The sequence below is a fragment of the Onychomys torridus genome, chromosome 3 (assembly GCF_903995425.1).
Source record: "Onychomys torridus chromosome 3, mOncTor1.1, whole genome shotgun sequence".
NCBI classification, from domain to species: domain Eukaryota; kingdom Metazoa; phylum Chordata; class Mammalia; order Rodentia; family Cricetidae; genus Onychomys; species Onychomys torridus.
The window spans coordinates 71,133,078-71,159,844 of NC_050445.1; positions in this window are offsets into that span (position 1 = coordinate 71,133,078).

Here is a 26,767-nt window from a genome sequence, read left to right on the forward strand (position 1 = left end):
AAGGATAAAAATTTGTCATATATCTGACACAAACATAAATCATGTGAAAATACAGGCAACTTTGGCTTGGTAAACATTTGAGACCAAGTCTTGAAAACAGTGACTTTCAATAAATTTTTGTCTATTTTGATAGGACAGTGATTTTGCTCAATTGACAATTAAACACTCCTTTTAAAGGGTCACATACCTCAATAGGCACATCATATAATTATAGGTCAAAAGAACAGTGTTAAGTGCTGAAGCATTGAAAGATGTAATGGCAAATTTCTTGTCATTAAAGGGCCTCCCTTTTTACAAGGTAGAGTAGGGTTATTCAAGGACGCTTAAGACAAAGTACCAAGTGGGGGGGATTGATTCAGAGTTCATGCAATGTACGTAGGGATGTAATTGTAAAACTAAAGTAAGCATGCTTGTTGCTGTCCAATGAATGAGAGAATTATATACCCAGAGAAGAGTCTCTCAGAGCAGGTTTGTTAGAATAACAGAAAGTTGTTTTTTGTAGATGGACTTGATGGGTAGGTAATATGCTGGAGAGTGGAGCAGAAATGGACCAGATTACAAAGGTGACCAGGTTCTTGAATGTTAAATACAGGTGCATTTTTATTTAATACAGTTTAAACACAGATAACTTCTCTATTCACGTGATAGATGTTTTTTGCTAAGCACCTTCTGGTCATTCATTGCCTTTCTTTGCAGATGCAGATGGTACTCCAAATGTGCCAAGTCACGTGCGAGAAAGCAACCACTAGGTGGCAGAACTGCTCCAGAGTCTCTTGCATGATCCAGAGGCTGAACCCCAGAAACATTCGGTCAAAGCCTGACTCAGAGCGGCTTGACTTTGGTCTGACATTAAGACCAGAAGCTTCAGTGGGCTCTCTCTATTTTTTTTTTCAACTTATTCCAATGGACATAGGCTATTGAATGAATACTACATGGAAATATATCCGAAATTATTTCTTTGATTGCAACGCAATAAAGGCACATCAACAGAGAGCAAATTTTCATATAATTAACTCCTAACAGCAGAGTATAAAAATAATTTAAAATGTCGCTCTAATTTCTTTTTGCAGTTTTTTCCTGCTACCATAATAGAGTGAATCCGTCACATATGGTCCATCATCACAGCAGAAAACAGGGCGTCTATTGATACTGTGTCAGCAAACGCTTAGAATGGACTTACTCATCTAATCTACCAACTGGCTGTTACGGTGCTATTGGTTATACTAACAGTGCATAGGTGGGTTCTCTTGTTCTGCTTTTATAGAACATGCTTATCAAGGCTCAAGGATGCCACAGAAACTTCAGATTTGCCAGCATAGAACGAGCTGGTGTTGAGAACAGGCTGCTTAGACTAAATAGTTCAAGGTTTATTTTTTGATGTAATGCAAATGTCTAGTTAAATTGAGGCAGCCTCTATGTTTAGATATGGAGATTGCTTATTTTGTCTTTTTTAGTGAATGGTACACTGATCAACTTCATTCATTAAATACATTAATTGATTATCCATTATTAATTTGATGAACTGTATCTAAACAAGACCTTCTGGTGATATAATTATTGTCTCATTCTGGCTTTGTATCATTGCATAGTGATAAGATCATTAATACTCAATAGCTGCAGCCCTAGATGAGGTCAAGATAGCTTTAGAACTGAATTACAGGACTTTTCTATACATTTCCAGTGTAGTAAAGGGATTAAGTAGACAACAATTAATTTTGAATGTGTATGCAAGCCTACCAGGATGAAAAATTCAAAGATTCCTGTGTGAGAAATTTGTGTTAATCCTTTCAGTTTTCCTTGTTACTGACCATAAGTCAAATGGAAAATATTATAATTACATTTGTATTATTGGAGAGAGTTTTAGACTCTCCAAGATATAATAATGCATACACGCACACACATACACAACATGTGGACCTCTTTAAATATTAGAATCCCAAAGCAACAAGCAACTAGCAATTGTGATTTTCACATTACATGTGAATAAAAAGAAGTGGGAACACTCGTGAGACCTGAACTCCTTTACAGGAACTCGTTACTCGCCCTGCCCTGTTGCCTACTGTGTGTCAGGGACTTTTGGTTGGCCATGCATAGTCAATAAAGACTTAGGTTTCTCTTTATGAAAAGATTACTCAGGGAGGAATTCAAACTTAATGCAGTGTGTTCTTAAGGCTCCATTTCTTTTCTTTCTTCCATCCTTCTTCCCTCTCTTTCTTTTCCCATTCACTCCCCTGCTTGCTAACATTCTCTTCAACTGAGGCAAAAAGTATACAAACTTGACAGAAAAACATGTTTCTATGGTGTCCCCTCCACTTGTTTATTTCAAAATCATCATAAAATAACCACAAATTGAGCACATATATGTACATATATAATTCTATAAGTTGGTTTTTTTTTTTTTTTTGCTAAGTAATAACTTTGAAGTTCTTGTAAATTTGAATTCCAGGCTTCTGAAAAACAAACTAGTCTATGTGTTTGTAATGTTTCATTTTTTAAAGACTTAATGTTTTTTTATTTTTGAGGATTTCAGAGCATACAATAAAATATTATTATATGTACCCTCATATGCCCTATAAACCTCAAGCTTACCCTTTTTCAACTTCACTGCTTTTTTAAAATGTCCTACTAAATCCAGTTAGTGCTGCTCACATATAGATATATACAGATGTGAGATTACCTATCGGACCATGGGAAACCTACTAGTAGTAGCCACACACTCAGAAGAGGGCCTCCCCCACTCCCCAGAAGCTATCAAATGCAAATTGCTCCTGTGTAAAGCCTGGGACCCTGTCTATGCTAGGATGTCAGCTGGCTTGATCTGGCACAGATAACCACAGCGCTGAGAGTTTGGGAAGAGTAAAGCCATGCCACATCCAGATGAGTTTCATAGCACTCTTCCTCAGCCTTCAGCTCTGACGTTCTCTCCCCATCTTCTTCCCTGGTGTTCCCTGAGCCTTGGTGATGAAGGCTTGATATGGTAGCCCACTGGGGGCTGAGCACTCTGCTTCTTATTCTTAGCGCTTTGATTGGCTCTACGTTTCTCCCTTGAATGCTGGCCACTGGAAAACAAAAACAAAAGAAAAACAAACAAACAAACAAAAAAAGGCTTTTCTGATGAAAGATGAGAGCTGCTCAAGTCTATGGCCATAAGAGTAAATATTTAGTAGGACTTTGAGAGGATGACTCTTTAGCAGAACAACCGCAGATTCTCCTCTGGGGCCTACCGTGTCCCATCCATGCAGCGCCAGACATGAAATCACCTCCTGTGGAGCAGACCTAAAATCCAGTGGCTAGTTATTCCATCAGAGTCATGTTACATTTGTACCAGTTGACACTGTCTTGCCTGGCAGTTGGATACTGCAGCATGTAGATTCCAGAAGCGGGTGAGTCCCTTGATGTCTTTTCTCCCCTACCAGCTTGAATAGCACTGCCTGGCACTATGAAAATTAGCCAGCAGTAAGGAAGTTTCTGGGTTAGTTTTAGATTGAGTTCTCTATGTCCTGTTGTCAAAGAATGTAGCCTCTTGACCAATAGAGTGTTATCATGTAGTTATGGTGGGTTACCAAGGGCAATAACACTTTCTTGTGTTATTCTGAAGACCCCTGGGAACTCCCTGACCAGTAACTTTAGGAAGCCATGCCTAATAATCCATGTCATCTGGGAGAGTTATTGTGGGGTGATTGTTCTATCTACCCACACGCTCTCTTTTTTTTTCTTTAAGATATATTTTGAAGTTAGCTTACTACCCAGTGGGTTTCCATAAGGCTTTCTTTAGTTTGGATCAACTCTTTCAGGACCTCTCTCCCCAGGCCCCATCCTCATCCCAATTTCTGCTTAAGATTTCTACCCTCATTATAGTCCCATCTGCCTTCTATTTCACTGTCTCACCATCTGGTATTTTTAAGTTGGGTTTTGAGATAATAAGCTTTATTTTTCTTTGTGAACACGCATGTTTATGTATGTGAGTGTATGCCATGTAGTCTCCCGAGGAGGCCAGAAGAGGATGTCAGATTCCTTGAAAATGTTGTTTGAGGCTGGTGTGAGCCATCTGGTATGGGTGTTAGGAACCAAACTTGGATCTTCTGGAAGCAGTAAGGACTCTTAACCTCTGAGTCATCTCTCTAGACCCCTGAAATGTGTTTCTTACTGTATATAAAATCCTTCTTTCCTAGTAATAAATACTAAATAAACAAACCCTTTGTTATCTTAAGGAAGACAGAAGTGTAATTGTATACATGATCACCTGACTTCAAAGTACAATGTAGTGAAATGAAAGTCCTTTGTATTGGCTCTTCTAATTTCTCTATTCTACTTTAGTGAGGGACAGCTCCATGAAACTTGTTTATGTATCATAAAGCCCATAGTAGAGTGTATGCACTTGATATGATTCTGGGTGGAAATCTTAGAGCTTTGTTCACCAAGAGTCTACAAAGTATTCTCTATCTGGCATCATCATTGAGCATATTTCAGATTCATAGTCTCCTGGATTATAGACAAGGTTATAGGTCATGGTAACATAGTCACCATGTTTTGTTATGAAGAGACACCTGAAATAGCTGACCAGCTCATTTCTTTGGCTCTTTGCTTTTGAGGTCACTGTTCTTGGTTCCACTGACTGGGGCCTCTGTGAGATACCATAGTGGCAACATGTCTCAGAGTAAAGCTCAACCTATGGAAGCCAGAAAGCAAAGAGAGAGAGGAAGGGGACAAGATCACACTAACACCTTTGAGGGCATGCCCAATGATCTAAAGTTTTCTCATTCGGCTACACCCTTCAAAAGTTTCCCACTGTCTAAGCATACTACAGGTCAGTGACTAACTCTTTAACAAATACATCTTTGAGGACATTCAAAATCTGAACCTTTACAAATGTGTTTGATGATAACTGGTTCTTATCTTTAAATATTTCTGGTAAAAATATGTTCTATTCTTCCACACACAACCAATACCATGTGCCATTATTCTTATCCGTTTCTCTTTATCACAGTATGTATACAAAGAAATGGAAACTATAGTTTGCATGCATAGAATAGATTTTACGAATATCCCTATACTGGACAGCCTTCTAAGAACTGTATACATTACCCACATGTATACATTTGTAAATATATATATATATATATATATATATATATATATATATGTGTGTGTGTGTGTGTGTGTGTGTGTGTGTGTGTGTGTGTGTGTGTACTAGAGCTTAATGGAATTTGGGTGTGCATATTTTGGCAAACATACTTCTTATGTATGTATAATAGAATTATTTTGCAGGCACAGTCTGATATTTTTACCATTTTCTATAACTTTAGTATTCATTAAGATCATTACATAGATCCATTATTTCCTTTGTGGTTGCAAGATGAAGGTATTTTAATTCCATCATTCCATTCTTACTTTAATGGTTAGAATATTTCAATAAAGAGGAAATTCACTCAAATTTCATCAATATATGGTTACCCCCTAGGAAGAGATAAAGGCTTTATACATTCTCCGTTATTGATGAGATTTAGAAGAAGCACCTGTCAATCATGGCCAATCCTCCAATGGTTCTCATGGGTTTATCATTTAAATACACTTAGGTTTCAGTTTGTTGTAGTTTGTGTCTTTAACGATGCTCGATTTGTTCTGTCCTTGGGTGGTGGGAGCCCTTTTTGCTGCCGTCTGGTTGATCCACTTGCCATGTTCTTGTAGTCACTGCTAACTTTTGCTGTCTACATGCTTCTAGGGGAATTTTCCCCATCCCGTGCCTTAGACTGTGAATCATCATGTTTTCTAGAAGACCAGCTGCTTTTAGCAGGAAATAGTTTTTCAGATGGTTTGAAACCACTAGCCGGGTGCTGAGGACCATCTTCACTGCTGGGTGGTTATTACTTCTAGGCTCTTCAGATATGAGAAATATTGTTTTGTAAAGACCAGCATTATAAATTTACACTAATAATTTTTTATTTTAATTTTTCCCTTTTATTGAAAATAGATTCTTTTCTCATACAATATATTCTGATCACAATTTTCTTTCCCTCTACTCCTCCCAGTTTTTTCCCACCTTCCCTCCCATCCCAACTCACTCGCTTTCTGTCTCTCATTAGAAAAGAAAAGGCTTCCAAGTGATAACAACCAAACATAACAAAATAAAATATAATAAGATAAAACAAAAACCATCACATCAAAGTTGGACAAGACAACCCAACAGGAGGAAAAGAGCCTAAGAGCAGGCACAAGAATCAGTGACCTACTCATTCACACCTTCAGGAGTCCCATAGAAATAACAAACAGAAAGCTATAATATATATGCAGAGGACCTTGTTCAGACCCCTGTGGTCCTGTGCTTACTGCTTCAGTCTGTGAGCTCACATGTGCATTGCTTAGCTGATTCAGAGGCTTTGTTCTCCTGGTGTCCTCCATCCCCTCTGGGCCTTCCACTCTTTCTGTCTCCTCTTTCTTAGGGTTCCCTGAGCTCTGAGGGCAAGGATTTGATGGAGACTTCTCATTTAGAGCTGTGTGTTCCCAGGACTCTCTCTCTTTCTTATGTCTGGCTGTAAGTTTCTGTATTTGTCCCTGTCTCCTGCAGGAGGAAGCTTCTCTGATGATGGCTAAACAATGCACGTTCTAGTGTCTTTGGTACGGGAAGGTACTCTGCAGGCTACCAAAAGACAAATGTAAATACCAACTCAGGCACAAAACCTGTGATCTACAGTGCTGTCCTGCCTTCAAGATGTGCTAGAGAAATGGGAGCAAGAGCTTCTAGGAGTAGCCAAGCCAAGTCTGATTTGACTCAAAGCCCATTCCATGAGATGAAACCCATACTCACCCTGTTTGGGGACACGCAACCAGAGACAAGACAGCCCAAAGACTTAGGTAAAACCAAATAATACTGGTCTTTAAAAAAATTAGTATAAAATGACTCTTAATGATATTTTTCTATACTGATGCACTAAGGATTTCAATATACTCTAGGCCTACAGTTTTACTTTACTTCACTCACTCATATCTGCACACCTAATGCTTAAATCTTAGATGTCAAAGGATCAAAACACACTATTTCACAGTAAACAAAGATAAGAAAAATGTTGCAACCATCTTCTTCATTTTTTGGCTCAGCACATAGCTCATTTGGAATATATAGAATTTCTGTTTTGAAGTAACATGTAATAATTGGGCTTTTTATGATTCTGGCATTAACTTAGGTTACACAGGTACAAAAAAAATCTAAATTTAAATAAAAACCAGTGTGAATTGACAAAAATATAGCTTTATTTTTGTTATTGCATCTCATATATTTCCTATATTTTTTACTTCTTGACAATTTCACATATGATTATTGTATTTACATAATCTCCTCCTGGAATTCTCCCACAGATACAGTTGAATCTTACAGTATACTCAAATTTGTGTACAAATTTTACCCCCTTTTAGATGCCATTTTTTTTTGAGACAGGGTTTCTCTGTGTAGTTTTGGTTCCTGTCCTGGATCTCACTCTGTAGACCAGGCTGCCCTCAAACTCACAGAGATCTGCCTGGTTCTGCCTCCCGAGTGCTGGGATTAAAGGTGTATGCCACCACCACCCGGCTAGATGCCAATTTTAATAAATACCCTTTATATAAAGTAGCCTTGTAAATCATTTAATTGTAGTGAAGATATTTCTTACTTTTTTAAAGAATTGCACAGTACTCCAGTGCAATGGAAAATATAATTTATTTAATTAACCTTCTGTTTGGTATTTGCTATATGAGATTCTCATGCCTGTCTTCTTAAGTACTTTGTTGGTGTGCACTTTATTTCTGTATTAGAAGTGCAATACTGCACCAAATGACAACGATGTGCACAGTTTTAACAAATACTGGCTCACCAAATTTCTTATCGTATATTTTACTGTTTCACATCAGGAGAAGTAATACATGAGAATATTTATTTATTTTACCTACTTTGTTACCACAATATGATGGCAAGAGTTTCGATATTTTCTAATATATAGGTGAGAAATAGAAACATTTTTGTCATAGTATGTCTTTGGTTGAAGTGAGTCTTCCTGATCATTTTCTTAAGAAGATAAACCACACTTATATTTCCCTGTATACTGTACCCTTTTATATCTTGCCAATTTCCCTTTTTCTTTTGTATTTTTAGAACATTCTGTGACATTAGTGTTTACTGTTATTTGAGCTAGCACCTACACACCATTGTGATATTTGTTATTAATAATTCCATGAGTATTATCTCCCCATGGCACATTTTTGTTCTATATTTAAAAAGTTTGTTCAGTTGAGAATGTTTGACCTTGTACATAATTAATTAAAATAGTTGAACTTTGGTGAAGGGAGCCACTTTACCTACTTTGTCCTATTCTGCCTACAGAGCTGGAGTATAGAGCAGATGACCATCATTTAGATGAAGGACCATGGGCATCTGAAGTCACAGATAGCATCTTAACTATTTGAGGGATTTTGTTTTTCACATGACAAAAATCATATTTTCTGTGAATAAAATTGATTTTTTTCTAATTCTTTTCATTTCATTACTTACGTTATTTTTTCTATTTATAAATAAGACAAAAATTAAAGAACTTCAATAGGAAAATATTTCTCAAGCCTTATACACTATTAATTAAAAATCAGAATATTATAAATGAATGACATGACATACAACATGAGTGGGACAAACAGCTAAACACATTTTTTTCCTTGAAATAACACTTTCTAAATTTAGTAATTTATAGAATAGAATTTTGACCTTCTGAATAAAAAAAAATGATTTTGTTAATAAGACAATCTCTTTCCACCCAACGTTGACTTTCCTGTTTTAAAAACAAACAAGACCCAAACCCAAAACAAAATATGTGACCCAGAACAATCAAGTAGGGATGTTGTGCAAAGATTTGCAGATAGTAAGTGTCACAGCGCAGCTACCTTGGTAGGCAAGCTTTTGATGTAATTATGCAGAATGAAAATTTCAGGAGACTGCCAAGGTCGTGAGAAACAAGAGTAGGAAAATTACTTCTACTTTCACTTTATTTTATTTTTATTTTTGAGTCAAGGTCTCATTAAGATAGCTCAGGCTGGCCTTGGATTTGTATTCTTCATAACAGCCCCAGGGCTGGGATTGCATGCTCTCCTTTTGCACTGTGAGATGTACTTGGGGGCAAGTAAATAATTGATGCCTCTTTATGAATATATTCTGCTTAAAAATGACTAATGGCAAGAAAGAAAGGGGCGGTGACAACATGTGAATGCACGTGCTCATATAAAGATATAAGACATGTAGCACATTTCCAGTTTTAAATTTAAACCCTAACTTGGAAAAGCTTATTTTAAAAGTCTAATACATACTGGAGAAGGTTGACATTGGGATTAAATATTTTGATAATGGTTTTGTAAGGTAAGGTGGGCACAGTGGCCTAGGTTGAAACTTATTTACCAATGGATTCGCACACTCAGTATTTCTGTGTAAATTCTTGGAGACTTTGATACGACATGTTCTGATCATAGTGTCCCATCAGGCTTCTCTCCCCCAGTTCAGCCCCCAGCCTCATTTATCCAACATTGTGTCACTCTTTTAAACTCTATCAAGAGCACTGCATGGTGCCTAACTATTCCTAGATATGTGATCTTCTTCTGGAGTGTTATTGAGTTACCTTACCACAGGCTAGACTCCCAGAGAAAACAATGCCTCCCTCTCTAACAACTGATATTGCTGACAGCCGTATGGCTTGAGGTGGGACTGTATGACCAGTTCTTCTCTCGTTCATGAGACTTGGTCTGGCTTCGGCTTGTGTGGGTTGTTTTTGCTGTCACAGCTGCTGTGACTTCATATGAGCAGCTGCCCAGCTGTGTCCAGAAGATAACACTTCCTTAGAGTCACTGCCAACCTCTGGCTCTTATCCTCTTCTCCCACTGCTATTCTGTAATAATCACCGTGCCTTGGAGGTGGTGTTGTGATATTTATGTTCCCTGAGGATTCTGTGGATCTCTGTATTAATCACCATCTATTGCAAACAGAAGCTTATCAAATGTAGGATGAGAGATGCAGTTGTCTATTGGTATGACAAGAAACCATTAGGGGTCAGTTTAATACTATACCCACTTAGTATTATCATAGTAGTATTGTAGCTGGAGAACTTCTCTCCAGCCCCCGCCAAGCCCTGTTATTCCAACAGCCCATTTATAAAATAAACACACAGATGTTTGTATTATTTCAACTGCTTGCCCGTTAGCTCAGGCCTATCATTGTCTAGCTCTTATATTCAGCCCATTTCTATTAATCTATACTTTGCCACGTGGCTTGTGGCTTACTGGTACCTTACGTCTTCCTTGTCCTGGCGGCCGCTGCAGTGTCCCCTTCTCTCTTCCTGTTTTCTCAGTTCTCCTCTTTGTTAGTCCCGCCTATACTTCCTGTCTGGCTACTGGCCAATCAGTGTTTTATTTACATATAGTGATATCCACAGCATAGTATGTTATGAGAGTTTAGTTTAAAATACTCCAGGGAATGATAGAAGTCAACAGATGAAGAAGAATGCTCAAAGTTCTCAGAGCTAAGTTAAGAGTAAGTGAGGCAGCATTCTAATACTATTTTGTGATTTTTTTATGTCTTCAGTTTTTATGTATCAAATGTAGAAATTAATGTTATCATGCACATGAAACAGGTTACTTAGCATCAGTCATCTGTAGTGATTTCTGTGTAATAGTTGAGTTTATTGGATCACAGGCAAGCACACACAAGGCCTTTGTGACTATTGCCTTTGAAACCCTAGCCATAAATGCCATTCTTTATGAAACGCTCATTCTTCTGTAAATAATATTAAAGGGAATGAAAAATTTAAATCCCTAACATTCTCATGTTTTTGGTAAAACTTTTTTATTCATATTTTAATGAAATTTTCAAATCCCTGCAACGTATATTTAATACCCACTTAGACAACAGCATCCCTACACATTCCACTAAAAAAGTCATCATTAGTGATGTAGGGCCAGAAATATAAGTAGTTTGAACAAGCACTAGTCCACAGAAAAGATGCAGACTGTTTTTTATTTTATTTATTGTACAGGAAAAAAAAATAAAGAAAAGTATAACTGGGACCTAGCGCCTTTACAGGCTAGAATTTTAACCTTCTGAATAAAAAAGTTCATGATTTTAATAATAATTGAGTCTCTTTCCACTTGAATATGATTTCCCCCTAAACAAGTATGTTTACACAGTGGGAACAAGTGTGGCTTTGAAAGCTTTTCAGAGCAGTGACATTTGTAAGTCTTACTCTATTTCTCTTCATTCTTATTATGCCCTGTAGGTTCAATCTATTTAAGATAACAGATGCAAAGAAAGGTGGCTGAGAGTGCTGGTGTGTGCTAATGGGTAAGGTCACTAGAAAGAAGGCTGACATTTATGAAGGGCATGCGAAAACAGGATGAACATTTGCCAATTACGTACATTAGATATGCCCTTGTTTACAGGTAATAACATGTTTATCTGGCATGTGTGCACAGTGAATGCTGTGCGAAGAATTATTTATATGACTTAAGAGCAACAGTCCACAGGTTTCTTCCCAGAGTCCTGTCATCACACGCAGTTGAAGTGCACACAAATTTAAGTCAGGTTTTATGCTCCTGGAACATGTTGCTTGTGGCATTCCATTTTGTTTCCTAAAGCAAGTGAGGAAATCAAATGCAGAGCCAACTAAAGGGATTTTTCATTTTATTGCATTCCATTTTTAAATCCTTGGGACTTTATACAAATATATATTCATATTTGTATGTTTCCTTAACACAGAAAAAGTTTATTTTATATCCACTAAAGGAGGTAAAAAGGTTTATGTTGGGCATCTGGATGAGAATCATAGCTAGTTAAGTTACAACTTGATCTTAATGAAAGAAGGTACTCAAACATTTTATCCTTTATACTTTTTTAATTGAAAATAGATTTTTCTCAAATAATATATCCTGATTATGGTTTCCCCTCCCTCTACTTTTCCCAGGTCTTCCCTCCCTTCCCTTCCCTCCCCTCTGTCTCTCATTAGAAAAGAATAGGCAGTGTTGGGGATTTAGCTCAGTGGTAGAGTGCTTGCCTAGCAAGTGCAAGGCCCTGGGTTCGATCCTCAGCTACACACACACACACACACACACACACACACACACACAAGCCTGGAGGTGGTGGCACACGCCTTTAATCCCAGCACTCGGGAGGCAGAGCCAGGCGGATCTTTGTGAGTTCGAGGCCAGCCTGGTCTCCAAAGCAAGTTCCAGGAAAGGCGCAAAGCTACACAGAGAAACCCTGTCTCGAAACACCCGCCCCCCCCAAAAAAAGGAAAAAAAAGGAATAGGCTTCTAAAAAATAATAACAAAATAAGATATAGTAAGATAAAACAAGGACTAACCCATCAGAATGAACAAGACAAACAAGCAAACAGAAGGAAAAGAGCACAGGAAGCAGACCCACATGCTCACACACACAGGAAGTGTTAGGATTCTCCCGCCACTCAAGCTGCATGACCACTCATGCACAGTTCAGCAGCTAAGCAAAGGTCTTGCGTCTTAAGTCATCTGTGTGCTGCATGATTGCACAAATTTGTGCAGCGCAGTCACACAATCAGTGCATGTGTGGTATAGCTCTGTAAGCCCACCTGCGCATGTGCACAGGAATCCTTAAAAAGCCAGACACAGACTCCTCCTCTCCCTTCTCTGTTCTCTCCCCCTACCCCCCCCCCCCCCCCCCCACCCTTCTCTCTTTGCTTTCTGCACATGCTTCTTCTCCAGGCCTGGTTCTTTTGCACACACACCCCCTTAAACTCTGATACTGAGTTTTGTTGTGTCTCATGACCTTTTCGCCTGGTAACAGCACCACTTAATCATTTTTAAAACCAACATAGGAAGCCCATGCAAGCACTAAACTGGGTGCCATAATTCATATATAAAGAACTTGTAGACCAGTGGTTCTCTGCCTTCCTAATGCTGTGACCCTTGAGTACAGTTCATCATGTTGTGGTGACCCTCAACCATATCATTGCTATTTCATAACTTTAATTTTACTATTGTTACAAAATGTAATGTAAATATCTGATATCCAGGATATATGTGTGACCCCTGTGAAAGGGTCTTTTGAAGATCCCAATGGGTCTTGAACCACAGGTTGTGAAGCACTATTGTAGAACAAAAAGAAAGAAGAAAAAAATATATTGCAGAGGGGCCCCAAAACAGCTTGACCACACAGTGTCTGTGACAGGCTTGTGGGCAGGCAACACCCAGACCCAAGAAAAGCCTACATCTAAAGGGAAGTACCTGATGTCCCAAACACTCTCACTATTAGATAAGGTGGCCAGATGTCCCTGAGTCTAGCACACACCTGTTTCTGTTTTACAGATACCCTTAGACAAATGTCAGCCAATCAGGGTCCTGAACCCTGGAAATCCCCTCACCTCAACCTCTGCTATGATAAAAACCTCACCCTTCGTGAGCTCAGGTCTCTCTGCTTGCACCACTGCATCAGACAGGACAGAGAGACCAAGCTGGAGCTTGAAGAGAATAAAGGCTCTTTGCTTTTACATTTGGGATTCAGTCTCTGTGGTGGTCTTTTGGAAGTCCCTGAAATCTGGGCATAACAATATAAATAAAATAAAAATGAAAATTAAAAAGTAAAAATCACACATTCTTAGAGGAAAAGTCCTGACATGACATTGTGAGACAAGGAATCGACTTGAGTTCATTTTCTTCTGGCCATTTACTGCTGGGCATGTAGCTACCCTTAAGAGTAGCTTCTTTATCCAATGAGACTCCCTTGAAGGAAATTAAATTTTCTTTTGAAAGCTGTTATTAATTGGTGAAAGGTTCTGGGTTATGGATGGGAGCATGTGTCCACTTTTCCTTTCAGCTCTAGGATGTCATCTGGTGCAGAACCACACAGACCCTGTGCATGCTGCCATTCTCTTGAGTTCATGTGTGAGTTGATCTGGATGATTGAGCAGGCTCCATTTTCTTGGTGTTCTCCATTTCCTTTGGCTCTTTCACTTTCTGCATCCTCTTCTGTGGGGATCCCTGAATCCTGAGCAGAGAGATTTGGTAGAGTCATCCTATTTATGGTTAAATATTTCTGGGTCCCTTACTCTTTGCATGTCTGACACATAGTGTTCCTGTTTGCTGCAGGAGGATGCTTCTCTGATGATTTCTTTAAGAGATTTATTCATTTCCTCTTTAAAGTCCTCCATAATGTTCATAAAAGCTGTTTTAAGGTCTTTTTCTTGTGTTTCCACTTGTGGCAATTCTCAGGGCCTGATGTGATAAGGTAGTTGTGTTCTAGTGGGTACCTATTGTCCTGGCTGTTACTGATTTTATTTTTACAATAGAATCTAGGCATCTGTGTTTGGGAAGATTGTAATTCTAGGTGCTGATACCTGGTCTTTGTTGGGTGGGTGTTTCTGTTGTTGTTGTTCCTTGGTTTCTATCATGCTGTCAGGGTCTTAGTAGTGTATGGTGGCTGTGTGTTGGAATCCTGATAGATGTGGCCACTGGGAGGTTCCAGGTAAAATGTGTTTCAAGGTATTCAGGAGCTGACACTTAGGGATGAGGATGGACTAGGTGGGTGAGCTGAGGGTGTCCACAGGAGGGAGGAAAGCAGGGTGTTCCCACAGGGAATGGGGGCCCGAAAGCAAGGAAAAGCCACAGCAGCTGGTTTGTTACAGAGCTGGGGCTGAGACTGGGGAATTGGATTTGGAAGAGAGGAGGGAGAGGTGAAGATCTGCAGTTGGTTTACCTGCTTCCCCGACTTTAGTGCCTTCATTCTTTATCAGAGAAAAGGAAATTTTGTGGAGGGCACACTTGTATCACTGAGTCATAAAATCATTTGCATAAACAGAGACTACAGGTGTTTGGGAAGAAGACCTGGTGTTGAGTATGGAAGGAGCAGGAGCGAGTGGGGGACATATTTTCAAAATACATAATGTAGTTTTATAATTCTCAAACAATACATTTTAAAATGTAACCATTAGGAGGGAGTTTATTTCATTTGGTAACAGTACATAAGCAGCCAGTACAGAGGAGGGGCTACCCTTAATCCTAGTATGGGGGTGGCAGACGCAGCTGGATATCTGTGAATTTGCAGTTGGCCTATCTATCTGGTGAGTTCCATGCCAGCCAGGGCTACATAGGAAAAGCCCAAAGAAAAAATTAAGGAAGCATCTAATACTGCACTGGCTGCTAGCTCAAGCACCATCCATCAACTACAGAGCTTTCTGCTTCTTGTCTCTGAGGGGTTGTGTTGGCTACTTTTATGTCAACTTGACACTAGAGTCTGAGAGGAGGGAGCCTCAGCTGAGAAAAAATGCCTTTCTTAACTGCTGCTTGTAGTGGGAGACCCAACCAATTGTGGGTGAGGCCATCCCTGGGCTGGAGTTCCTGGGTTCCATGAGAGAGCAGGCTGAGAAAGCCATGAAGAGCAAGCCAATAAGCAGCACCCTCCATGGCCTCTACATCAGCCTCTGTCTCCACATCCCTGTCCTGTTTGAGTTCCTGCTCTGACTTCCTTCAATGATGGACTAAGATGTGGAAATGTAAGCCAAATAAACCTTTCCTCTCCAACTTGTTTTTCGCCATGGTGTTTCATCAGAGGATTAGGAAGGTGCCTAAGACCAGAGCTCCTGACCTGTCCCCTTTTTATTAGTAACCTGGGGCTTTCATGGTGACTTTTCTGCTGCCATCATTGTTTTATGGCTAGAAAAAGAAGCACTGGAACAGGAAAGGATAAAAACCATAACCGAACTGCATTAGGCTCTTACAGGAATTTCTCCGTAAGCTCTGCCTTGCTGGCTCTGCTTGTATCTTGCTGACTTGTGCCATATGGCCACTCCTATTTGCATGACAGGCTAGAGATGGAAGTGCAATTACTGTTTGCTAATTTGCTGGATTTCAGCTGAGAGCAAGGCCAATCCCAACAAAATAGTAATTCTGCTACTGCAGAATGAGAAAAAATCCTGAAAAGTTTGCTTCAGTGTACTCTGTGGTCTCTGAAATTCCACATAAAGTGTATGAAGTAAATATGTATACATGGAGAAGACATCTCTTCATCCCCAGGGCAGTATTTCTTTATTTATAGATGTACTTCCTTTAAAACCTAAGCGTTTATACATTGAAATTGTTAAAGTTATTTAAGTGACTCTCAGGTTGCATTAATTACTTTCCTTGCTGTCACAAAGTATCTCACAAGAATCATTCCAAGGAACTGGAGTTTATTCTGGCTTTCAGTTTGGGGAGATACTTTCCATCATGGTAGGGAAGGCTATAGTTGATTGTCTTTGCTCTTTTGGCTCTTTTGGGGGGCCTGCCACCCAGCTCCCAAATAAAATACACACGGAAGCTTCTTCTTAACTATAAATGCTCAGCCAGTCAAGCTAAGGCTTGACTCGTTTCTTGCCAGCCTTCCTTCACTTAAATTATCCCATCTACTTTTGTCTCTGGGCTTTTACCTATCTTTTACTTCTGTATACCTTAATTTCACTCTTACTCCATGGCTGGCGATGTGACTATGTGACTGTGTGGTTGTGTGGCAGGGTGGCTGGCCCCCAATGTCCTCCTCTCCTTGTTCTCTTGCTCTTTCTACCTCTCCTCCCAGAATTCTCCTTCTATTTCTCTGCTTGCCAGCCTAGCCTATCCTTTCTCCTGCCTCACTATTGGCTGTTCAGCTCTTTAATAGAACATCAAGTATTTTAGACAGGCACAGTAACACAGCTTCACAGAATTAAACAAGCACAACATAAACAAAGTAATACATCTTAAAATAATATTCTACAACCGAAGGCACAGTACAGGAGTGAGAGCCCAGCTGGTCACATTGTATCTGCAGACAGGAATGCACATGTGCTCAGCTCCCTTGCTCATTTTCATTCAGAAAGTTCCTGGAAGGGTCCCACCTACCCTTCTGGTAGGTCTTCCCACCTTAATTAACCTAATTTAGACAATCTGTTTTAGATATGCACAGAGTTTTGTCTCTTCAGTGATTCTAGATCTTGTCAATTGATAATTATTCTTAGCCATCAGTGGCAGTTTAAGTAAGGCATGTCCCCCATAGGCTCAGACATTTGAACACTTGTTTTAAGTTGGTGGCACTGTTTAGGAGGTGATGTAGCCTTGCTGGAAAATTCGTGTCACTGAGCGTGGGATCTGAGAATCCATAGCCTTACTCTACTTCCGGTTTGCTCTCTACTCTTCAGCTTGTGGAGCTGCCATGCCTGCCACTTCTCATACTTCCCCGCCATGACAGACTCTTCACCCTCTGGAACAGTTAGCCAAAATAAATGCCTGTTTCCATAAATCACTTTTGACTTTATCACAGCAACAGGAAAGGAAGTAATGCACAATTCCACATGCAATGGATGTTTTTAAAGTCAGAATAGGAGGAAGGTAAAGAAGGAATGGGACAAGAGGAGAGTTGGGCATACAGATGAGGAAGAAATAGAGAAAGTAAGACTGTTCACATACCAAACAAATAGAGAGAACTACATTTATTCTTTCTAGTCATAAATATTGCCATTTGCTGTTTTGGAAAATGAGCTGGATAATATTAAAGCATCCCTGAAAGAAAAGCATGTAAGGAAACATGTTTGAATGCTCTTGTGAAATATATTACCAATTGCTCTTTAATATTAACCTGAGTGAGGTGTACTCTATAATAACAGTATGTCCATATTAAGTATAGAGTTTGACGAGTTTTGTACATTTATTTACTTGTAATATATATATATATATATATATATATATATATATATATAGTATAATAGCTAAATCATTCAGATCATTCAGGATATGGATCAATTACAACATTGTCCAAAGTTTTTTTTAACATCTCTTTGTCCTTTTATTTGTTCCATTAGGAACTATCAATCTGCTTTCAGTAATTATAGATAGGTTGTATCTTACAGAATTTCATGCACATTAGATGTACTTTTTTTTCATCTGGACACTTTGAACATTGACACCCAGACCAGAGGAAAGTTTGAGAATTCCAAGCCTGATCCATGTGGAAAGGCTTTGCAAATTTCCCAAAGGTCTAAGCCACCATCTTTGTCACGGTTGTTCCATGTCACCAGTATCCATTTACTAAATGTTTCATCCACTCTTTGTTTTCACTAAAGTCTTTCTAGTCTTTTGGCATCTGTGATTGTGTATTTTTTATTATGGGTCCTCTATTTTATCATGTGTCTGTATTTTATCCATACCATGTTGTTTTGTTACTATGATTCTGTAATATTACCAAAGTATTCTAATACCTCTGTCTTTGTTCTTTCTGACTTCAATTGTTTGAGCAATCCTGGATGTTTTCCTTCTTGCATATGCATTTTAATATTGGTTTTACTGGTTCAGCAAATAATTTAATTGGTATTTTGAAGGTGCTTTGATGGTGACTGTACTGATTCTATAGATCACTTTCAGTAATATAGTCACAGTTTTACAATATTGTTTCTGCCAATCCATGATCATAAAAGTTCTTTCCACATTCTATTATTTTCTTCAGTTTTTCAGTACTTCAAAATTCCCATTTTAGAGAGTCTTAATTTGTTTACTTATGTTTATTCCTAAATAAAATTTACTTTTTGAAACTATAGACATCTTCTCTGACATCTTCCTAAACAATCTCTTCATTGGCATATGAAAAAAGCTGCTGAATTTTTGTGGTTATTTCATACCCTTAAACTTTCATGAAAATGTTAATTGATCTAAGAATTTCTAGTAGATTCTTTCATATATATATATGATCTTGTTGTTTGCAAACAGAGATACTTAGATTTTTTGTTCTCCTGTTTGTATTCTTTAATTTTATTCTATATTATTGTTCCTGTTAAGACTCCAAGCACTAGATAAATAAGAGCAGTGAGAGTGAACACATCGCTTTCATTTCTGAGATGTTTTTTATTTCACCCTCATTGTGTATAATGTTAGACTTAGTTTTATTATATAATGCTTTATTATGTTGAACTTGCTACTTCTGCTCCTAGATTCTTCAAGGCTTTTTATTATAAAGCTGTGTCTAACTTTATCCAGGTTTTTTCTGCATCTACTGAAATGATCAAGATAGTTCTGACCCTAAGTCTATGTGTTCTATTATATTTATTGATATGTGTCTGTTGAACCATCCTTTTATTCTTGGAATGAAAACAACTTGGTCAGGTATATGATCTTCTTAATGTATTCTTGATAGAGTTTACTAGTTTTTTGTTAAGAATATATGTGAGAACCTGTGTTCATCAGGGATATTAGTTTACAGGTGCTTCAATTTTTGTGCCCTTATCCAGTTTTTATATCTGGGTAGCACCAGCTTTGTAGAATGAATTTAGTAGACCAAAAACTCTGAAGTTACTCTAAGGAAACAGAGGAAAAAGAAGTTGGCATAAATTATAAGCATCAGTTATCTGCATGGTACTTTAATGTTGAAGAAATAGTAAGATAAATTAACAAATCTGATTATATAAAATTGTGAAGCATTGACCAGCTGTGGCTTTACTGTAATGGTTCTTTATTCTGAAAAAGAAGATGTTATGATGAAGAGTAAGAGCTACACCTATCAATGAGTGTGAGGGAAGGAGCTGGGAACACAGTTAGAAATTATCCTGGTTTAGTGAAGTGGTGGTAATAGGGTCCTGTGGCCGCATCAGTCATGAGTAACAGTCTAGTTTAAAGTAGTGTCATGAGCTTTCTCCTCCTGACCAGGCACGGAGTCCTATTCGATGGCTTTTAGTTGCTTCAGGATATTAGTGCACCATTGCGCTTTTCAAGACACCTTGCCATTCTGGTCATTGCTTTTATGTCACAGCTGGGCTAACAAAGGGTTGCCTTCCTTCCCAGACAGCTTGCACAGCTCCTTTTGCTGCTGTGAGAACCAGCTCTCGGGGAGAGCCTCCAGGTCAGTTTCAACTCAAGTCCTCCAAGTCCTGTGTACAAAATGTGTGATGCCTTCAGCAATAGGATCTTAACTTTCAGTTCCTTGGAGGCATCCAAGGGCAATGACAGTAGCCTATATTGTTCTGGAGTCCCACAGAGGCTTCTGACCAACAGCTGTGAAGGACCCCTGCCTGGCACTGGGGTCTCAGATAGTCTGGGGTTCTTTAGGGAACACTGCCTTAGAACAGCAATGTTCCAGCTAAAAGTTAAATTTAAGTAAATTAAGCCATGAAACTTACCTATTTCCCTTCTGTTTCCATTCTTTTAGGTCCCTAGGCATCCATTGGTGACATTCTTTGTCTTAGGGCCACCCCCATATTGAAGTCTGACTTGCTTCTTGGAATTTTTTTACGTCTCAGTTATTTTCCTTTACCATAATTTAATAAAACACTAATCTTTAAAAACACAGTTCCTCTCTGCTAAATGTTTAGGAAGCAAATTTCCTTATATTCCCAGAGGCATTTCCAATTTTAGGAGGAGTTTTTTTAATTATTTCAAATTAATTTGTAAGTGCAAATATTCACATGATATAATGGAATATATTAATCTGTGGAATTCATCTGGGAAAATGTATTTAGGGCTGAGAGTAAACTTGTGGTTTGTCTTGGAATGGGGACCTCTCCCAATAACCGCTTGGCCTTGTATTCCTGATTTTTAATTTTCATTATCTAATTCCATTTTAAAATGTAGATATGTTTTAAAGGCTTCATGTCTGACTGTTTTGAAGTAGCAGCCACACAGTGGCTCTAGGGATCTGTGGCAGGTGGTTTTCGGCAGAATAAGCACAGTCACTGACTTTCTTATGTATAAATGAGCTTGTTTCTGAACCTTTCCCATATGTTCTCCCACTGGCTTTCTCTAGCATCTAGACTTCCTTTTCTAGGCGCCTGTGTGTGAATTTATCCTCACTGGAAAAAGGAGTTATTACTGATTCTATCGATCATGTGTCAATGTACCTGAAGAACTAACGATCACCATGAAAGGTTAGTTTGGGACTTAAAAAATGACCACTCTCATTAGAATGCATGGTTAATCTGACATGAATCAGAGATTTGTGTGTGGTCGTATCCTCCATTTTATCTGGGATCATTCCCAGCTTTTGCCTTCATTACTTTTGTTTTTAAGATTTTCTAGTTTTTATACTTGCCATTATGATCTGCCATTTCTAATTGCTGTTGAGTGTTTTTAAAAGTTCATTTTCTTCTCTAAGCTATCAAGGATTTAATCTTCTTTGGTTCTGAAAAAGCATGCCAAAAGTTATACTACCTCTGTGGCTGTGGCTGAAGCTTCCCTTTTCACAGGACTTAGCAGATGGTGAGCACTATCTCCTTTATCATGCAGGAATAGAACACAGTGTCAAATACATGGCCATTTTACTGGTCTTGCAAGGATTCTAATTTCATATATATTGAAAGACAGGACAATGAATCCTTTCCTACCAACACAATAACATCACATTTCAAACTGTTGTATGAATTACAAAGACATGTCATGTTAAGCCAACGTGTCAGCTACTGCTTCATACATTTCATATCATTCCTCATTTAATCATAAAGGAAATGAGCTAGGTTCTATGTTTGCACCTTCTGTACAAATAAAACCTAAAAGAGAGAAGTTAATGGGTTAACTTGGTTTAGAAAGCTTCTAGTTAACAGAAGGCTATCAAGTCTCATGGAAGTTAGCTCCAGTATCCTTACACCATAGAGTTTACGTGAAGCTGGGATTGATATCTTTTGTAGATGAGAACATTAACTCACAGTGCTAGGTTAAGGTATTATTTTCTGTCATGTAACTAGAGAATTTCAAGTGCAAGTGTCTATTATTCCAGAAACTCATGTGGGCTCTTCCCTAGAGAAATTATATAGAAAAAAGGAGAGACAATAATTTCAAACTTGCATCATCTTGGTTGAGACCTTGCAAGCAACAGCATTTAGAGAATATATAAACAGTAATAGAACATGATAAATGGATTTATCAAGAACCAAGCCAAATTCTTCCAGGAAGCAGAGTTTTAATATGTGATATCAACTGTCTCATTCTCTCTCAGTAAGAATCATAGAAAATATTGGGTTGCACACTCTTGGTTGTTTGCCTGGACTAAATAAGGTTGGCCATTTGAGAACCATGACCCTTAAAATCAAGGCAATAGGACATTCAGTCTCACAGTCATTTTGGCAGAAAAGTGTTTATCCAAGATACTTACTTTAGAAATCCTTCATTAATTAGGACAGTCCCCCTGTGCAAATTTGTGCACTCCCCCAAGGGAGAGCTAAGTTTGTATTACCCAGGCGCAGGTGGAGCTAGTTAATGCAATCCAATTGCTGCACAACTGTTAGGAAAGGGGTAGAAACGCACTAGGAAGACACAGGCTTCATTTCTTTTCTTTTCTTTTTTTTTTTTTCATTCCTCTTTCATCAGTGCATACTGGTCATAAGAATGATGGGGTCATTAGGACACTTCCACACAAGTAGGTAAGAGTGCATGCATGCTGTGTTCATGGCTTCTCTTACCCTTTCTGGTCTAGTTCCTCCTCTCACTTTCCAAATAGTTCCTCTTCTACTCACTTGTCAAAAAGACACAGGTTTTAAAGTTGAAAATCCAAACAAAACAGAACAATAGCAACAATAAAATAGTTCCTGATTGCATAGCTCTTACTGAGAAGTGGGGTTCCAAGAAGTGACTCATAGTGCTTCATCATCTGTGATATGAACATGGACACTTACCTTGATAGTTCCCTGTGGAAATGACATAAAGTGGCAGGTATAAAATCCACTTGATAATATCTACCAAATATTTTCTAGGGTCTTCTAATGCTTCCTTAGAGATGAGTTGTGAAATTAAATGATCAGTTAGGTTGCGTCTGCCTCAGAGGATTAAGTTGAGGACAAAGGGAGAAGAAATAGGACAAATATCAGAGTTTTGAAGGCAATCAGCAATGCCCAGAAAAACCTCAGCTAGCTGATTATGATTGGAGGTGATATCCATATATTCCTCCCCCATTCCTCGTCTCTCTTCCCTCAGACACTGTGTGTATGTGTGATGTCTGTGTTGCATATTTTTGAGAGTGAGTACAGGCGTTCAACATCACAGCACACATATGAAGGTCAAAGGTCAACCTTGGGTAGTGGTACTCACCCTTCACTTTGAGGTAGGCTGTCTTGTGCTGCTTTATATATCAGTCTAGCTGGGTGTACACTTCTGGAGACTTCTGTGTCTCACTGTGGGATGTTGGGATTACTTACTATGTTGTCTTTACTTGAGATCTAGGATCCAAACTCAAGTCCTTATGCTTGCTTGCCAGACTCTACCTATTGAGCCATCTCCTCAGCCCATGCCTATTCCTTCTAAGTTTCCATTATATATATGTTCTTCCTCGAACAGGCTACTAAATCATATAATAACTTCCACATGCATATTTATTAATATTAATGTAGAACAGACACTTTACTAGGAACGGAAATGCTAAATATCAATATATAAATGAGGACACTGATGTGGAGACTCTGTGTATCAGGGCCTTCCATGAAATCACCCGCACTCAGGCTGTGGTCATTTCTACCCCTCTGTGCTTTGTCACTGATTCTGTAACAGCTGAGTAAATCTACTGTCTTTTTCCACTGTCCTTCTCCATTCTATTCTTTCATTTCTTCCTACTACTAAGGTAAGCAGTTAAGTAGAAAGATGAAGGTCTTTTCAGGGTTAATTCTGATCGTCTTGGGGAATTTGTTTATGTATGTGTGTATAGTGTGGGGTTGTGTTGTAAGCATATGTATTCATATATGTGCATGTGTGTGTGAGCAGGTACATGCATTTGTGGGTACCTGTGGAGGTCAATAGTCATCATCATGTGACCAATGGTGCTCTAAATATAATATTAAATAATAATGAAAATAATTAATAATAATAATAATAAATATTATTAGAGATAATGTATCTCCAGTGTATCTGAGACTTATGGTTTTAGTTAGACTGTCTGGCCAGAATGCTTGCAAGATCTACCTTCCTCTGTGTCTGCAGCCTGGAGTTATGGACACAGGTGACTGTATGTAGTTTTGACATGGATGCTATGGCACCACATCTGGATCCTTATGCTCACACTCCAAGCACTTGGCTCTCTGAGTCATCTTTCCAGCTCTACTATTGGAGAGCCATGACATTGACATAAAGCCATTATAATCACTAAATGTTAGTGCACTTACAAACTCAAATTTGACAAAATTTGAAATACTTTGGGGCTTTCAAGGTGGCTTTGCAGATAGGGAATCCATATGGTAAAGAGAGAGTATTGACCCAATAAATTTCCCTTGACCTTCATATGTGCACAGCAGAACATATGTGTGCATATGAAATAAATATGACTTTCATATGTGCATTGTAGCATACATGTTTGAACATGTATATGCATGTATAAATATAAATGTAAATACATATAGCTGAAGTCATTTCTGTTGCTGAGTCAATTATTTAAGCTTATGAAAATCTTTATGAGAAATTCCAGATAGTATTCATTAGCACAAATCTTGATACTCATGACATCATGAGCTCACAAAAAGATCATGTTCATATTTCACCCATTTTACTATTTCATTACATCCTATTAATGAGTTCCAAGTCAGTGTTCTAATAAAAAAATTGTGATGAATATCCCTTCTATAGATTTAGATACTATTAAGGATTAGAGAAGATCAATTTCCAATATTTCCAGTACCATATAACAGTATTCCCTTATGTCCACAAAACAGAAGACCTTTGTGCCTTGTACCCTAGCAGATACTCAGTTAGATAGATCCATTGAAGTATTGGGCACAGCTCTGCCAGGTCAATCAGCAGCAGCAGTCCCACCATGACTAAAGGTCTAGGTTTGATCTTTCTCACTGATCTGTGTTTAGGACTGAGCAAAGAAGAGTATTTTACTCTGGTTATGAAGTAATGTAATTTTACATTTTCTCTTTATTATTATAATGACAGACATCTTGGGAGGAGTTAAGATAAGTTTTGTCAATGTAAATGAAAATGTACATTTAAAAATTTTGTCTAAACTTTGTTAAATTACTCGAAAGTAACTGTCTGTTACTACACAAAGACTTGGGCATCATCCTAGTGTCAGATCTTCTTTTATTGGTTGTGGTGTTTGATGGAGGAGATGAGCAGGTGTCTGTTTGCATCAAGCTTACATCACTTTAGGAGCACAGAACCCACATCAACAAAGAAACAATGATGAGAAAAACAAAGCAAAAGTTTAGTGTAATCTCACTCAGAAAATTGATACTGTTTTAAAATAGAAAATCCCTCTGGAAAGCTCAAGAGGCCACATAAATAGGAAGCGTTATAAATAACATTATTTAGAGCTGGCAGGATCCTCAATGGGTAAAGCTCTTGCTGTTCAGGCTTGACAAATGACTTTGGATCCCAAGAACCCAGGTAAAAGTTTGTCAGAGCCACACACATGTCTAACCTCTGCACTCCTACAAGGGATTGGAGGCAGGGACAAAAGAATCCTTAGAACCTTGCTGGTCAGATAATGTCACCTATTTATCAGTCAACAAGAGGAGACACCATCTTAAACAAGGTGAACATGAGGACAAACAGCCAAGTTTGCTCTCTGTACTCTACATGCCAGCTGTGGATGTTCATGCCCACACTCACACAGACGAACACAATATGCACACACCACATCACATACACATGCACATACAAAGAATTTACATTTAACAATACAAAAATCATACTTGCTTATATAAATACATTAAGCATTGATTTTGACTATGGAGAAAATATATCATTTTTACCCATTTAAAATATTTCTTCCACTTTTTGAGATTATAATATAATTATGTCATTTTTTTCTTCCCCATCTTCTAAACTCTACCATATATTCCTGTTTGCTCTTCTGTGAATTCATGGTTTTGTTCCATTGATTGTTATTGCATATGTATAAGTATATGTATTCATAAATATATAAATACAATCTGCTCAGTCTATATAATGGTTAATGTATATATGTTTTTCCCATTTTGAGTGAATTGCTCAGGCACTGTTTTCTAATCACCTGAGTTATAACTGTCATGACTAGTGTTTTTCTGCCATCCACTGTCCAAACTCAGGCTTTTCCTCAACCTCAACTATGAGTGGCTGAGAATATCACTATGAGTTACACAATTATTGTCTTTCACAGTGCCTCTGCCATGTATCATGGCTACTTCTTAATTGATTATGAAAGTATAAGAGGAAGCTGGAGGCTCAGAATTCAGTTTCTACACTATTTCTCAGTATGTTGTGCACCAGGGTGACTTTCTGACCCATTCGATTTACTTCCTTACACTAGAAGATAAATCTTTCCCCAAGTAAATATTTCTCCCAATTAATTAAGTCTCCAGGAACAGATTCCTGATCTTAATATAGTCTCCTTAGTTTGAGCTAATTGTCAACATTGTATTTTTAAGAGAGCCCATTCTTTTCTGTCCGTGTTAATTAATGTTTTTTTTTTTTTTTTTTTTTAAGTGATAGAAGTTCATAGTTGTGGTAGCATAACTAAAGATACCAAGAAAATTCAAGCTGAACAAGAGAAGAAGGTGCACCAGAAGTTCCTCCTTGGGGTTATATCTCTGTGACTGGTTGGCTTCTACAGCATGAGTGCATTTCCCTCATGTGGATGTTACTCCCCATTCTAGATACAGGCCATTGGTGCGACTCATACAGCCCACCTGAGAGCTCTGTGTAAGTGCCGGTCCTGGCTGCCAGCTGTTAATTGTATAGGTAATTTCTACAAGTCCCAAATGGGTCCGTTTCTAGTCTAATAACAGGGATAAATTCAAGCAATGATAGCATCCACAAAGGTGAGAGCAAGCCTGCAAATGGCTAT